Below are 16,908 nucleotides of genomic sequence, written 5' to 3'. Positions count from 1 at the left end.
TAAGTACTGATCTGCTTTTTTAAATTATACAATTCCTCTATTGTCGCAGCGGGGATTACTGCAACAAGTATATTTCAAACCAGGAGTCCCGTGGAAAGCGAAGTATATATGGACAGATTCGTGGTAGATGTTTCAGAGATGTTTATTTCTCCAGCCGCATGGCCGGGGCTCAGCTCAGGAACTCCGCAGTCACGGGACCTGAGGGTCCTTGGCCACCCCAGGGAACCCAAACCAACCAATGGGGAATGAATCTGAGCAGGGGCAGGGAGACCCCGTGTCTCCCCCCCAGGGCCCATCTCCCAGGGCTACACGGCAGGGGAGGGACCCCAACACTCTATGACCGGTTTGATTTTAAAAACCCTGATGGATTGGGCTATTTTTCTAACTATGAATTTACTGCCAGATACAATTATACTAACAAAACATATATATCAAAAGTACAATTAGAGATTACTTATGCTGTTAAAAAAAAGCCCAATAGCAGCATATTGATCAGATAGTTCTCAATCTCAAAAAAGCCCCTTTTTAATATCCCCTCTAAATTTTTTGGGGAAACCAAGCCCAATGAAAGTAGATAAACTCATAGAGTAGGGTAAAAGGGTAACTGACTTTCTGAAACATACTGTACTAATCTCAAAAACATAATGTAAGTAATCTGTGCAGTGGTGTGGGGGTTATTATTTTTAAGATGGATTGCTGTATTTTGCTGTTTTTCTACATCTTATTTTGTCCTAACAAAATTGTTGTGTGATCCTACTATGCAGATCCATCACTATCACAGTGAAACATACTCCAAAACTAAAAGACATAGGAAAGAAAATGTTTGAAGTGATTTTCTGTGAAAATCTAATGTTCAAAAAAAAAAAAAAGATATTTTGCATTTTTTCCCAAACTTCTTGAGCAGAACATAAAAACTGGAGCTGTTAATTTCAGGCAGATTGTGGGATTCTTGGGGGATCCCATGCAGGGCCACGAGTTGGATTTGATGATCCTGATGGGTCCCTTCTAACTCAGTATATTCTATGATTCTATGATTCTGTAAATGTCAAGGTGCATCTAAGGACCAAAATAAATATTCTCTGTGTTGGTGAGAAAGAGGTCTTGGTAAAACCCCTGAGGGCAGTTGGCTCCCTTTTGTACAGCTGAGGCAGTGATAGCTGTGGGTGCTGAGTCAAAAGCCACTGGATGTATTATCCTGCAATGCAATTACAATTGAACTTTTTTCCCCTGTCAGTGAGAGGCAGAGAAAAGGAGGATCTCTAAGCAGCTGGAAATTTCCTTAATCCCATTTAGTGAAGCTCCCTGCTTTAGTCAAAAACAATCACATCCCAAGTGGGATTTTGTGATATAAAGCATCTCAGAGCTTGTTTGTGGATTTTTTTTCCCCAATTCCTTCCAATAAAATAAAGCTGAAGCACAGAGGGAGGCAGGGCAGTGGCTGCACAGCCAGCTGGACAGGAGGTATGGCGGGAAGTCCAGTAAATGTTTCTAAAGTGAGTTAAGGTATGTTCCTGGAACACTAATCTCCCCCTTTCATTCAGAAATCCTCACAGGATAAGCTTTGCTGATTTGACAGAGGAAAAAGGAAAACTTTTTCTTCCTGTAAATACTTGAGCAGAAAGGAAATTTCACAGGGAAAAATGATTGTCATAAACATCATCGTTTTATAAGGAGCTTAGTAATACAAAGTGTCTGGAGTTAAAGAATCTTTTAAAAACACCTTAGAGAAACTAGAGGTCCCAATCCTCAGCCTTCCCACTCTTAAAGCTATGTTCCCCTTGTCACTGAGAGAAAAATGTGGGAATTATTACCTCCTTGTATCTCTGCAAAGAAAAACTAGCCCACGACATTCACATCTCTGGCCACACAGGTGCAAAACAGGCCTGTAAGTGGTCCCTGAATGCATATAAATCCTGTGAGCCCATGTTCTATCAGCACAGGCTATACATTTCATATCTTTCCAGCCACCTCTATTCTCACTGTTGGCAAGTGGATGGTATAAACCACCATCTCCATTTTCAACAGGAATTTATTTTTTAATGGTCTGGATAATAATAGCTATTGGTTTAAAAGTTAGAAATTCAGTTGAAAATAGCATAAGTGAGTGAAATTAACTTTTAACATTGTTTAAGTTTCTTTTCTTCACTCCCTTTCACCTACTTTGGTCACTGAAAGCTTTGCATTGGGACTGAATTAACTAGAAATATATTTCTGATCCTGCCAAGATGTCCAGACTGGATAAGGATGAATAGTATCTTTTCCACCTTGTGTAATGACAGAATTTGCCACTGCCTGTAAGGTCTCTCTGGCAGGAATAGAAAGGTCAGCTGCAAAGCCTTCTTTTACTCTGAAATGTCATCAGTCAGAATGCTGGGGGAAAAAAGGAAGTGAGTTAGGTTCAAGTATTTCCTAAATGCCAAATTTCACTCCTCAGATAGGCCCCAGACTGGAAAGATTCATACATATTCATAGAAAATTATTAAAAGATTCCTCTAAAAGTCTTCACAAAGTGGGAGATCCCAGACCTTTTGATGATATTGAAGGAAATTCTTCTCATGCAACTGGGATCTGCTACAGCTTATATTTTTAGAGGTGATGGACACTGCTGTATTTGAATGTCACAGGTCTTAGAGGCTGAAAAAGGCTGTAATTTCTCTCTTATATTATCAGTTACCTAGGGACTCCAAGAAAAAGTATTCCTATTTGCTGTAGTAGGTATTTTGCAGAGGACATTCTTAGTGCTGGAGTATTCTTAGCTCTGAAAGGAGATGTTTATTCCTTTGGGTTGATCTCATATTCTGCCCCAGCTAGATGTGCACTCATGTCTCTGAAACAGTGCTTCTCCCACAGTGGACAGGGCTGAGAACACTCAGAATGACTCTCCAGTTTTTGCTTCCAGAGACAAGAGTTGAATCTGGCTTCTACAAGCAACACAGTAATTCCATACAACTAGAAGTGGAAGAAGCAAACTCATACCTTGTTTCATTGTATCCATGGAAATGGTGTCTGAGGAGTAGAGTCCATTCTGCTGCTGACTTGCTCCAAATAACATAGTAGGTGATTCTCTGTTGAAACTAAAGATACATCAGATAAAGTTACATCAGATACATCAGAAAAAGATAAAGTTCAAAGGTCTGTTCAAGGTCTGGTTATAGTTTTGGTTTGGGTTCTTTTTAAAATAATTTGTATACTTGAAAGGTGAGGAGGCAATAAATTCACAGATGACACCAGGCTGGGAGAAACAGCAAAAGTAATGGAGAAAGGACCAAAACTCAGAATGATCTTGGCAAATTAAAAAAGTCTTCTGATAAGAAAAAGAGGAAGCACAGTGAAGACAAGGTCCTTAGGTAATCAGGTATAAGCAACTGAGCAAATGCAGGATGGAGCATGACTTGCTGGATAGCATTTTGCAGAGAAGAGAGCATGGAGAATCCCAAGCCAAACAGTAGTCAGGGACCTAAAATGTCATCTCCTGAGCTGTATAAACAAAAGCATTGTCTACAAAACACCGGAGTATTTATTTTCTTATTATGTTGGTGAGTCCTTGGGAGAAGGATTACACCTGATGCAGGGCAGCATCTCAGAATTGGTGGGTTCTGAATTTTAAAACACTGATACGCCTTCTTGGTGCTTCAGGGTGTGCACTGTTCTTCAGACTTCCCCAGCTCTTTTAGGGATGCTTTGGCTTTTACTTCTGTCTCAGCTACATCCAAGTCATGGCTCTTTGCTGCCAAAGGCTGCTCTGAAGAATGGGCAGGAAAGCAGCTGCAAGTTTTTATGTTTCAACCTCAAAACCCATGTCACCTATTTTAATAAAGAGGAAATATTCAAGCAGGCAATATTTCACATGTTTTTAACATGGCATGTGAGATTTGAGGCTTAAACATGGGAAATCCCACATTATAAGGGATGTTTGGCCACTCAAGTTATTTTTAAAAAGATGTGAATCATCTGGAAGGGGTCCAAAGGAGGGCGCTAAGAATGATTAGCTGTCTGCAAAGATTGACAGCCAAAAGAAGGGAAGAATGAGGAGGGAGACAGACATAAGCTTCTGACATGTAAAAAGTTGCTGCTGCAAGAGGAAGGAAGTAATCTGTTTGCCATGTTCATGTTGGATAGGATAAAAACCTAAAAGCTTTATATGCCACTGAGGGAGGTTTAGGTTAGATGTTAGAAAGTGTTTCTGAACAGGCAGAGCAGTGAAACATACGAATCATATTCTCTGGGGAGTGACTTGGGACATAATGTCTGGATCACTGGGCTGAACTGCAGAGACTGAGTGTAGCCTAAGGCAGAAGAATGGCAAGAGCAACCTTGCAGTGCTCTTCCCAGTACTGGAAGTCTTCCCAGTACTGCTTGTAAGTCTATCAACAGCAGTAGAAAGAGGTAATCAGCCGAGTGCCAATTTTTTAAAGTATCATCTTGAAAAACTCATTTGCTCTTCAGGCAACAGGAAAGTTCCCACAGCATGCCTTGGAAAGCACGAAATTCACCTTTAGTACTAAATGTTGCTTTCTTGGAAACATTCTCAGTGAGGTAATAGTCAGCACAAAATAAATTACTGCATTTAAGTCAAAGACCCAATTTTGACTTTTCTTGTCTGCCTTTCTTTGCATTTAGGCATCATCTACAAAATCAGAGAGTGCAGTACTGTGCCCTATAACATAGCAAGGAACAGAGGGACCTTGGTATTTTTTATTGCAGTGTTGACAATGATATTTATCTTTAGGTAGTACCTTGTCCCTGAATCTTTTGCCATGCATTTATTCAAGAAAAAAAGAGATTTCACATTAAATGCGTGATAACTAACATTAACTCTACATCGAATACATATATATACATATATACAGAAAATATATATTTATTCTCCTGCAATATTCATGACTTTCATATGCCTTAAAGGACTATTTGCTCCATCTGGTTACTGAAGATACTTAAATTTTCTTGAGTGTTTATAGGGTGAGAAATTCCATTTGCATGCAAAACCTCATGACTCCATATGGAGGTTCTAGACCCAATTTGCCAGAAGTTCATGATTCTAAGATTGATATAAGAATAATATACACTAATCAAGGAAGAACTGTCATGACTATGGTTAACTTATCATTTTAATTATAGGGTAAGAAACAGCTATACAAAATAACTTCTCTAATGACCAAGCCTTACAGTACAAGCTGTGCTATGATTTTTCTTTAAAATATTAATTTCATTCTAAGACTTGATGTTTTTTCTGACATGGATAATGTTTCTGCACTGACACCTTCAGAGTGCAAAATTAATTATAACTGGAAAATCAGAGTTAATGAATTTCTTTGTATTTTATTGTACTCCCTTTTAAATATTTGAAGTACCATGAAAATTATTTAAATTTCTCACTCCTTCACTACTTTTTTTTTCCTTCAAAACAATACATATTTTTCCAAGACCTAATAAAAGAGAAAATGTTCATAAAACATTCTTTTTATGGTCTTTCATTTTCTGTATTCAGTCACGTAAAGGTGATATCATTACCTTGCGGGGACTGTGTTTTTTGTTTGCAGTGGCACCCCAGAGACAATATACGGATGTATTTACATAACCATTGCCCTTAGAAATGTCACAGTATCAGGTATAACTTACTGAGCAATAAATTCTTACCAGCTTTCAAATCCAAAATGGGCAGCATGGGAATTACTCTTCATATTACATCTTTAAACATGCTTTTCTTTCTAGGTGATAGAAAAATTACAGTGAAGTAGGGAGGGAGGAAAGCAGAAAAATAATCTGACTCATGTTGGGTAAATCTGAAAAGGTAATTTCTTGTTTCTGGCCCGCTAGCCTTGAGGCACATTTTTCTTTGTTTCTCTGCCCAACTTGTACTACTGCTTTTGATATGAGGTAGACTCATCCACCTTCACAATGCAGTTCTGGTTTTGGGTGAAGATAGGACCAAAACCAAAACTGAATAGGAACCAATACTGTTGGAAGATGCTTTCAGCCAAGTTGTCTGGACTTGTCCCTCAGTTCTCTCTTCTGACACCAGATTCTTCTGGCACCAGATGGTTGAGGAAAAGGAACCATTTGGATCAGCTTTCTCACCCTCTTCTCAAGTACTAGCTCAACTTTGAATTAATGTCTGGTTTTACCTTCATAACAGACTCTATGCACAGCCCAAATGAAATGGCTCCTTTAGCTCTGATTGTTCATGAACATAATCTGTTAGTCAGCTTAGGAAGTATGACCTAGGAACTGAGAAAGTATTGTTTTTGATGGCCGAAGCGAGCTGTAAATTAAAGGTGTTAGTGTGGCCCTGTCACTGCCCAGTTCTGGAGTCATTGCATTTAATATGGTAAACAAAAGCCTATAAATATTCAAATATACTCTACTGTTAAACTATGCTTTCTACATCCTAATCATCCATCATATGTTAATACTTACAACTACAAGCTGTTAATTCCCATCGCAGCAACAGGCAAATCTGCAGCCTGGCCAGTGGGTGGCAAACGTGTTTAACTGGAAATCTGATCTGCCCCTGCTATGGGGTCCCTAGCCTACAATATTTCATGACTGCTTTCAGCATGTCACTCCCATCAGAGGTCCTGCTATAAAGCTTCAGCACTTGTACTGCTCAGAAAGGCAGCTCTAATTCACTCATTTGTGGTCCTGCTCCAAGACTTTACTACTTCTCTCTCACTAGAGACCCCAAGACCAATACAGTCCTTCCCCATGACAAGCACACTGGCTCCAGGTGCATAATACTGTATATATCCCTAGAAAGAAGCTCTAAAATACCCACAGCAGTGCAAACAGATCAAGACTCAGAGGTGTGCCAGAATCCTGTCCATGAACAGGTGAAGGATGTCCCCAGTGCTCGTCCTCTCCATCCTATCTGCCTGGGAAAAGGAGACTGAAACCAGCTCCTTCTCTCCCTCTTCACCTCCAGAGTTGCTGTGTGACAAAGTCAATGTGGGAGGGAAAGTGGCAAATAACCATGTTGAAAGAATTTCTGGAGTTTGGCAATTTCATTAGGCATCTTCGCACTCTTATTTCTCCTTCCTTCTATCATTTTAATTAATATATGAAAACAGCAAAAGGTAAAGGACTCTCTTCCCACTGAATTAAAATACAGGATGAGGAAAAGGAAGATTAGAAGTTTGCTGAAACTCTAGGCGAAAAAAAGAAGAAGAAAAAAAAGAAAATACAACTTCTCCTAGTTTATAAGACACGTATATTTAGTATTTATCATTTCTTAATGTTCTAATGTTCTGATATATTAAAAACTCGGTCATGTCCAAGACCGTTACTCTGCTCTATAATAAAAATGTTTTAACAGCTGGGTGCTGTCCTCAGCCAACTGCATCAGGTGACAGTGCACCACCACCATCTACTGATCAATTGGCTGTATTACCAAGAGAGAAAGGCCCCCACTTGGACCGATTTGGATTTGCAGATTTTAATTCACAAGTTAAAATTCTTTTACTGAACCAGAGTTTGTCACATGTACATGCCTGACAAGGAGAGCAAAGACAGCTAAACTTAGAAGTCTAGAAAGATCATGAAACTCAAAAATTGCAGGGAGCAACTATTTAGGAGCTTGGGGTAATGCTGATCTGCTGCTGGAAAAACTGCAGATAAAAATTATTTGAACAGCATTTTGCTCTGACTTAGAAAACATGAAAAACTGGTGACTGTATGGTAGGCAACACTGATTAATGTTGCACTGGAAGGATGAAATACTGCTTTTCCTGCCTGCACTTTTACTCATGTAAATGAAAATCATCAGCAATACTGTGTAAATTACCTTTGACAATTCTCCCAATTGACAATTCAGCTGCCTATGCCCATTTAAAGAGCTCAGTAATGTGATGCATTGCATTGCATAGGACACACACTCGGTTCTTCAGGCTAAACTTAGAGCACATTTGTTCAGAGGAGCTAAGCTGTTGCTTCTCAGTATGTCCTCTTGAATTAAACTATATAAAATAAAAATGATTGCATTTTTGTATTTAGGAAAGTAAGAAATTGAATTAAAATTTCTTAGCTTTAAAGGGATTCTTTTGGTTCATAGCCTTTATAATATAAGTTGTTCTTTTCCTAACCTTTCAAGGTCTCAATGTACTTAGACCAGCTACTCACTTTTTTTAAGAGGCTGCATAGAATCTTTTTCTGCCCCTTCAGCAAAAGAATTGTTTTTTACTGGAAATCTTACAGATATTGAAAGCGTGATCTCTCAGCCTTTCTTATGCTATTGAATCCTTTTGTTCTGATACTTCTGTAAACCAAGCTGATGTGAATGAGGATTAGCCTGGTAGAGTTCAAGTTGTCTAGAAGTAGGAGACTATTAACAACAATCCTGTGGGGTAGCTTGTACAGTATCTACATTCTGCAAAGGGATATATCAAAAATACCCAGTCAGAGCCCAGATTTTCACATCTATTCCGTCTTGGTGTAAATGTCAGTGCATTGTGTATGAAGACACAGACTGGTGCTTGGAGCCATCGTTTCCACTGCCTTTTGTTAAAGTGTTCCATATGGCTACCTCTTCAATCCACTTATCTTCTTTTGTCTGTGTTGGTGGAGTTGTGCTGACTTACAGCAATAGATAATAAGTCATTATGTTCTGTGCTAGTGTTACCTCTGTGTTTCACTTCACTCTGTCTATGCTCTAACTTAGATGATCAGTGTTTGAGGACAGTCACCTTTGATATATTGTTGAGAATGCCATGCACACCTCTGCACAATAAATAGTGTGATAAAAACAACCAAGAAATCAGACACAAGGTAATGATCTAGTGGGCTGTCTCGTCTTTGACTGCAATCAAGGGAATTTACAGGTGTTCAGCTGGCCACAGGAGGGCTCTCATATTGTTCCCTAGATTCAGTAAGGAATACAGTGTGAACAAAGAGCACGTAATTCAGATAAGACAAATTCTCTCTCTTCCCAGATTATCCTCAGAGTTTATGAAAAAAAGTTTTTTATAGTTCTTAAACAAAGCCTTTCCATCAAGGTTAAGACCAGCTGGGACCATTACATCATATTACAGAATATGAAACCATTGTTCCCAACATTTTCATGCTTGGAACTCTCTGCAACTACCTTGTCCACTTTCCCAGTCCCTAGACTTCATCTTTGTCTGGTCCTTTCCATTTCTGTTTTCCTCCTTGGGCATTCCCTCATTTAATGTCTCTTAATGGCAATAGCAGGGAGGTCATGCTAATTATCCCAGCAGGGCTTACTAGCCTGGACTCCAGTCCCTGCCATGCTTAGCCTCTAATGTCATTAGTCTGAAGCACACCTTAGTGACTGGAAAGTAAGAGCATGAGCTGTAAGATTGTACCAATGTGCTTTTGTTTTATCAAGATGTTTTTGCTGAATATGTAATATTTGTGTGTCTTTATACAGTATAGTAATTTTAAAAGAATTATACTAACTCCAGAGATTTTAAACTAAACAAAGAATAAAAGTCTTTTACTCAGTTAATACTTTCCTTGTATGTTTATATATATACATTTGCCTACCATGCACAGATACAGTTTTATGCCTGCATATATGTATTTATGTGTCTTGATATTTATCTACATATAATTTTACAGTATGCACAGAAAGATTGAAAAAGGAAAATTTTTCATGGTGGCATTGCAAATACATAAATAAATGCTTTTCATGGAAAAGAAATCCAAGAAAAGCATGCTTAAATTTTACAACTTCCATGTTGGTCCTAGTGGATTTCCATTTTCAACAGTTTATGTGTATCCACATGCATATGAATGCATACATGGTTAAGCCTAATATTTGAAGAGTTTCAGTTTCCTACAGTGAACATTTCATTAGTGTTTATGTAGGCTATTACCAGCTTGAGTCCTTCATTTTAATAGGAATTATGTGTCTAAGCATTCCCATGAACACTGTGCCTGATAGAGGTACTGAAGTCCTTCAATGCAAAGCCAGCACATCTCAAAAGCAGGCTGGCATGCGCTAGGCCAGTCTGAAGCAGAGGCAGACAAATTCAGTGCACATTTGGACAGATTGACTTCTGGGACTAGTCTGAGTCACTCTCATGTTGAAATAATGTCCCTAAAACCAGGCCAAATGCAGGGCTTACTGAGCACCTCTCTCTGCAAGTATGTGATCCATTTAGAGGCTTGACTATTTTTCTCGGGTCAAACCCACTCCTTTGTGTCTTCATTTTTTCAAGCTACATAAAATCACAGCACCATAAGATACATGTAATGAGCTCACGTCTCCTTTTCTGGGTTTCCCCAGAAAAGCTATGTTCATTGTGCTCTGGAGAACACATTGCAATGAATGTCTTTATTTGCATAATGTTTTCAGTTGAAAGCAGAAACCGCAAGCATCTCAGTTTTTGTGTCACAGTACTTCTGTACTCTATTTGATGGCCATACCACCTTTCTCAATAAGTGATCTCAATATATTTTTCCAGTCTGTCTCCCATATTATTTTGCAGTGTACAAGAGTTGTAAGAGAAACAGAGTAGTCTTTGTGTCCTTGAGCCTTGCATTACAGGGATAGCCTGGCTTTTACGTATGGACATTATTCCACAATTCCACACTCAGCAGACCCATAAGTTTCTTCCATCCTGGGGAAAAAACCCACCACATTTTCAGATTTCCTATTAGTCTCTACCCTGTCTACCCAACATATGGCCACAAACTCTCTTGCCTTAGCTTTCTCTATGTTGGATGCAGAAGCTGATAATAACAGCTTCTTTTTTTGTTTGGTTTTGTTTGGTTTTTTTGGTTTTTTGTTTGTTTGTTCTTTGTTTTGGTATTTGGTTTTGGTTTTTGGTTTTTTAATTTATAGAAGGCATACTTTCAGCTGGAGGGCTGTTCCTGGGCATCTTGAGGTGTAGGAGTGCTCAGTGAGGGGCTGTGAATATTCCTCAGGAAGCAGCACATGGTTTGGTGTAAGATTAAACTGGGTAATCTGTAATCAGAGCAGGCATATGGTGTGTCAGCATGGTGGGAAACACCAACAGATCAGGCCAAGCCTGTGAGCCAAGCTAAGTGGAAGGGCCTGGGAAAGCCACAAGTTTGCTGCCTTACCTAGAAGCAGCTGATCCCTGCTTCAGTGAACAGCAGAAGCTTGTTGCCCGCAGGAATTTGCTCCAATAGACAACTACCCTCTTTGCTTTTCCTAGAGCCAGGCTTGCTCACATGAGTGTTCAAAGGGTTCAGAATGCCAGAGACAAAAGCATTTCACAACACTTCAGCCCATATCTCCTGAGGCTTGTGCCTCTTGAGGAAGGCTCAATTTTTCCCTAAGTAGTCATGAGACGAGTCCCTCACAGCCAGTTCCATTTCTGAAGAATTACAATGCCTGGTCTTATTCACTCATGAGATAAAAATACAGTCCTGCCCATCATTTCAGTATTTCACATTTCACTGTGTTTACCTTGCACACTACTTAAGCTCTGTCTTTTCCAGATGATGATTAATTCAGGCAAAACCATCTACAGATGTTCCTTCTCTCATTCCTGCTCCCCTGCCTTGAAAATCTGTATCTATTTCAGATATACAGTCCTCCAAAAAGTTGGGAAGAGCTGATTCTCAGATAGCAACTGAGACAATAACCACTCTCCTATCTTTTTTATGCCATTTAATAAAAATTTCAACAAATGTTCAATTTTAATACATTTGTAATCAACAGCACAGATGTCAGGTTTCATTAGCAGTCAGGGATGGGTTCTCTCAGTATGTCTTCAGTCAGTATGATCTACTGTATATCAAGAAAAATACAAACTTACTGTGAAAAGTATCACAGTTAAAATGAACAGACTATTCAGCCATGGAATGGAATGGAATGGAATGGAATGGAATGGAATAGAATAGAATAGAATAGAATAGAATAGAATAGAATAGAATAGAATAGAATAGAATATCCTAAGTTGGAAGGGACCCACAAGGATCATCAAATCCAACTCCTGTTGCTGCACAGGACCAAGAATCACACCATGTGCCTACACCATGCTTTGGACAAACATGGGGGAAAAATGAAAAGGAGAGAACAGGGCAGACAGAGCTCTGTGCATTTCTAATAGGTATACAGGGAAATACAAGGGAAGATATGCAAACCCTGACCTGGAGAAGTTCTGGTACAAGTGTATAAATATTTTCCAGTATGGTGAATAACTTCTTGACTGAATCTAGATTACATAAAATGTCCTGTCTCAGTGCACTCAGAAAAGAAAAGCCACGGGTCACAAAAGAAAAAAAAAAAAAAAAAAAGGAGCATTTAAATTGTCTTTCAGACTGCAGATGAACCTCCTTTATTTTTAATTGAATCAGTTGTATTTTAAATGCATAGTGAAAGCTCTGCTACCTCCTTTTCACTAAAGCAGGGACTAAGTTATTTTTCTCCTGAACTCTGGCATAGAGAACACAGTCCTCTCTTCTTCCCCCAGCTGACAAAAACATTTGTACTGTGTATCAGTCCTTTGGTCACCTTCCTCCAACAGGTTTCTGACATTGCCTTCCTTCCCTGCCAGATGCTCCTTTGACACTTTGCTTCATGTAGAAACTAATTTCTGTTGCTTCCCCCCTCTGTGCTATGCACAGAGAACAAGTGCATTCCAGGTCTTCAGGGGCAACCTGAAAACAGCAGGACTGTGATTATCTTTACTTTCAGGCATAAAGATTTCAGGGAATGATAAAAATCTTAAGGATATTGGGTTTGGCTTTTGGTTATTTCCAAAGTAATGGGAGATGGCAGGATAAGGAAAAAAGCACGAGTACACGAAGATGCCTCCTGAGACACTGAACTCTGGGACCCGTAAGACTCAGAATAATAGCAAGTAAACCATCAGAACCATTTATAAGCACAAACATGTGAAAAACCAAACAGTTTCCACATACTAATATTGTAGAATTTAATATTTATGTGTCACGTGAAACAGCTTGGTAGGAAACTCTGAGTTTGAGTTTAGCGACAGAAGGAAAACAAAAACCATCACAAAATGCATCACGTAAATTGTTGTGGGAGGGACAGTGTTTAGCACTCACTAATTCAAAGCTGGGCCCTTGGGGGCTAAGAAACTACTTGTATTTGCTGGCACAGCTGTAGCTGTCGAAGGGATTACTAAGGCGTGATGGGATGTGTGTGGCAGGCAGATGCAGCAGAACAGTCATCTGAGAAAAATTATATCAATAAGTGCCACAATGTTTTGGGGTTTTTAACTAGGCAGTTAAAATATTCCCAAAATTATTTCCAGTAAGAACTTGTGACATAATATGGTGGAATGAATACCTGAAATATTTTAAAAGTCAAGCTTAGAGCCTGGAAAATTACACTTCACAGAGCTTCCAGGATTACAATACAATTCTCTATCTTTGCAAATTACCAATAACTGTGAGCTATTTTAGAGTTGCTGCATAATGGCATTTGCAAAAAAAAATCCCTGAGCTTTAGAAATGGCAAGTCTCCACCTCTTAAGAAGAAACAATGATTCATACTGATGCAGCATTGTCTGTTTGACTCAGCAGGTGTATTGATGCCAACCAAAGATAAGGGATGGGTTCTGATCAGTAAAAAAATCCCCATTCCTCAATTTAGATTAAAGAAGGAAAGAGGTTGAAGTAGGAAGGTGGGAGTACCTGTAGTAATAGAGATTAGGTAAAACTGCTTGAACAAGACTATGGCAGTAGGTATGGCAAAGTTTAGAACTATAAACTGGTATAAATGCATGAGATAAAACAAATGGAAAAAAAGACAAGGAAAAAAAAAGCAAGTGCCGTTTAGAAGTTTGGGTGAGAAGGAACAGTAATCAGGTTTTAAATGGTAAAGAAAATGACAAGGTTTTTGAGTAGAATGTTTTAATTTCCAATTGTAAAACTGTTACCCTTGAAACTAAAGTTTGAAGTAAATAAAATTTGGAGCAGAAAGATAAATTAGATTTTGATAAATATAGGCAGTAGCCAAAACCTTGAGAATAAATGAAGTGTCCTGGATGTCAGGAGATGTGAGAGCAGAGGCGAAAGGCAGAGGAGAGGAAGGGGAGCCACAGAAAGACATAATGGACTTTAGAACTTCAGAGAAAATCTGTTTTAAAAATCTTAGTAAGATTATGGCGTCTGAGAACAATGTTTGCCAGTTTTGTATTGATTTATAAAGTGGTTTCTTTTTTTTGTTTTTCTTCCCCCAAAGACTAAAATCTGTACAGGACTTGTAATGACACCTCAAGGCCATTAAGAAAGACTCTCTTGCATTTTACTTTTGCTGACTCAAATGAACTGTCATCAGGAGGCACAAGGAATCACAAACACTCACAAACTCCACGAACAGAGCTGTGCCTGGATGGGTGTTTGCGTCCACAAGAGCTGTACTGCTGCAGTGGCCTCCGGGAGAGAACTGGTGTGGTGGTGAGGAACTCAGATCTAAACTGCTTTGAGTGTATTTCATCGAAGAGATTAAACAGAGAGGGAAGGCTCTTAGATTTAGTTATCAAGAGCTTTAGGAAGACAGTGGTTTTAGTAAGGCATTACACCGAAATATACTTTAGAAAGCTTCTATTTTACTGGTATACTTTTGTCATCATTTGCTGTAGCATAAAGTTTGGTTTGTTTTAATTTGACATATTTTTTGTTGTATCATAAGAGCTTTGTGGCAGCTGAGACAATCGTGTAAGTAATATCCAGCAGAGTTTAAATCAAACCTTGTTCATAAAAAGTTTTAAGTTCACCTAGCTGATATCCAAATGACAGTCATCCCTTCAGCTGAATGAAGCCATAAATAACAGAAAAGGGGAAACAAGGACTTTTAATGCTGAATAACAACTTCCTCATAATTATAGTCTGTGTTATCCTTATAATAATCCTTAGTATTAATGTTTTCTTTTTTTATTCAGAATATTGTTATGTTGGTGTTCTTACTAAATCCTTAACTCTCAAGAGTCCGGGACTCATGGGACTCTCAGATATTTTTGTTTCTTTTAAATTCACCTTTCAGAAATGCAGAAAAATCTGGAAAACAGAACTACCTTAGAGGTTAAAAAACTCCCTTGCCAGTCACAAAATGTTCTGATATCTCCCATAGCTCCCAAAAGCCCCAGAGACCCCACACAACCCCTCCTTCATCCTTCCTTCCCCTGTCCCCAAACCCACTGACTCCTTCGTCATCCTTTCATTGCTGCTTCAGATGTCCCAGCCCCTTCTCCGCTGCTGAGCCTGGCCTCCTAAAACCTTCATTTTGACTTCAAGACTCCCTACCAGCTTTTCCTCTGCAACCTTTATGCAATGCTTACAGATATTTTTTTTTTAATCTCAGCCTAGTCCTATTCTGGAAGCTCCAATAAGATAAATAATATTTTATTTAATATAGAAATAGGGCGATAAAAGCTACTTTTGGCTCTAATATTTATTGAAGTCTCAAGCTGGTCCACATGCAGTTGTCTACTAAGGGATTTAGTGTGAAGTCAGGTATGGGGATGTATTTCACACATTACTGTTTCACACTGACTTCCCTATGTAAACAAGTATTTAGGTCTTGCTGAGCCAAACATTTCTTTACCTTACAAGCACATATAGGCACTAGTTGACTTTCATATTAATAGCACAGCATGTGTATGACAATATTGAAATGATCTGAGATCTTCAGGGTGAAACATATTCATGCCAAAGACAGCATTATGTTTTGGTATCCACACTCAGCATGGCTTCAACTACAACAACAGTAGTACTCAATGACTGCTAGATTTCTCGTAAGGATATGCAATAGTTGTTGTCCTGGTCATAAAACTTTGCTTTTCTCTTTGAAAGATCCACGACTAAATAGCTTCTATAATTTTCATGTAAAATGTTTAATACCATATAATCTGTAGCTGGCTCAGCTTACCAAATAATCTTCAGGGCTTTATATGTGACGTTCACTCTATTTTTTTTTTTTTTTTTTCTAGGTTTAGGTTTGTGTGATCTTCCATGTGTAAAGTAACTTGTGCACTGGTAAACAAGTATTCTTCCAGAAATTATAAAAGTACTTCAAAGCAAATGCACACACTGCTACTGCCAACCAGAAAGGCTAGATAACAGCCTGCTAGAGCTACGTCTTTATTATAAATATTTGCACCTTCTGGTTCACTGAATTCACTTGCTATATATGAAATATTTAACTGTTAATCCTCCATTATAGAGTTGTCATTGGCTATCTGAGCACTGCTTTCATAACTTGTATTTGTCTATGTGGAAATAATACCACAAGAAATATGGTAGTAGACATTGTGAGAAAGAACAGAAAAGAACTAATTAGCCCATCTTTTTGCTTAAGCATATTCAGCATACCTTTCAAGGGTGTCTGAATATTGTAGAATTAAAAGTTGGAAATTTTCACTATAAGCCTACCTGCAAACTAGTCCATGTAGTCTTCAAGGCACTCATTGAATGTGTCTGTCTACTAATGACTGGTACAGAGAGCCTCATTAATAGGTACTCATGTTGTAAGTATATTAGTATTCATTATTTGAATAGTCAGCTATTTGAAAATGTGTTTGTACAATTTAAAATATAATTTACATTGTTTGTACAATGTAAAAATGTACTGTGCATAGCATCAGCATGGACTGGACAAATAGGAAATGCTGAAAGGAAAAATTTCCCACCTTGGGTTAGGAATAGGCCCAGCCATCTAGTTCCCACTGCACCTCCAGTGCTAGGGCTCAAGGATTCTTTCTGAATAAAAATCACAGAATGGTGAGGTTGGAAGGAGCTTCTGGAAGTCTTCTGGTCCAACCTGCCTGCTTAGGCAGGGCCTCATAGAGCCAGTTACCCAGGATTGTGTCCAGAAGGCTTTTGAATATATCCATGGATGGAGACTCCACAACCTCTCTGGGCAGCCTGGGTCAGTGCTCAGTCACTCTCAAAATAAAAGTGTTTCCTGATGATCAGAGAGAACCTCCTCTATTTCTGTTTGTGCCCATTCCC

General features: G+C 38.7%; 1 long non-coding RNA gene across 1 annotated transcript; it reads left to right on the top strand.

Moving 5' to 3' along the window:
• Window positions 1-304: 304 nt before the first annotated feature.
• LOC104689205 lies at window positions 305-16,452 on the top strand. The gene is made up of 3 exons (XR_751758.3): window positions 305-3,053; window positions 14,141-14,355; window positions 15,888-16,452. It is a non-coding gene; the product is annotated as an uncharacterized LOC104689205 (long non-coding RNA).
• The last annotated feature ends 456 nt before the right edge of the window (window positions 16,453-16,908 follow it).

Source organism: Corvus cornix, chromosome 2 (genome assembly GCF_000738735.6).
Source record: "Corvus cornix cornix isolate S_Up_H32 chromosome 2, ASM73873v5, whole genome shotgun sequence".
Classification (NCBI taxonomy): Eukaryota; Metazoa; Chordata; class Aves; order Passeriformes; family Corvidae; genus Corvus; species Corvus cornix.
The sequence above is the reverse complement of the archived record's forward strand: the minus strand, read 5'-3'. Positions and strand labels throughout refer to the sequence as shown.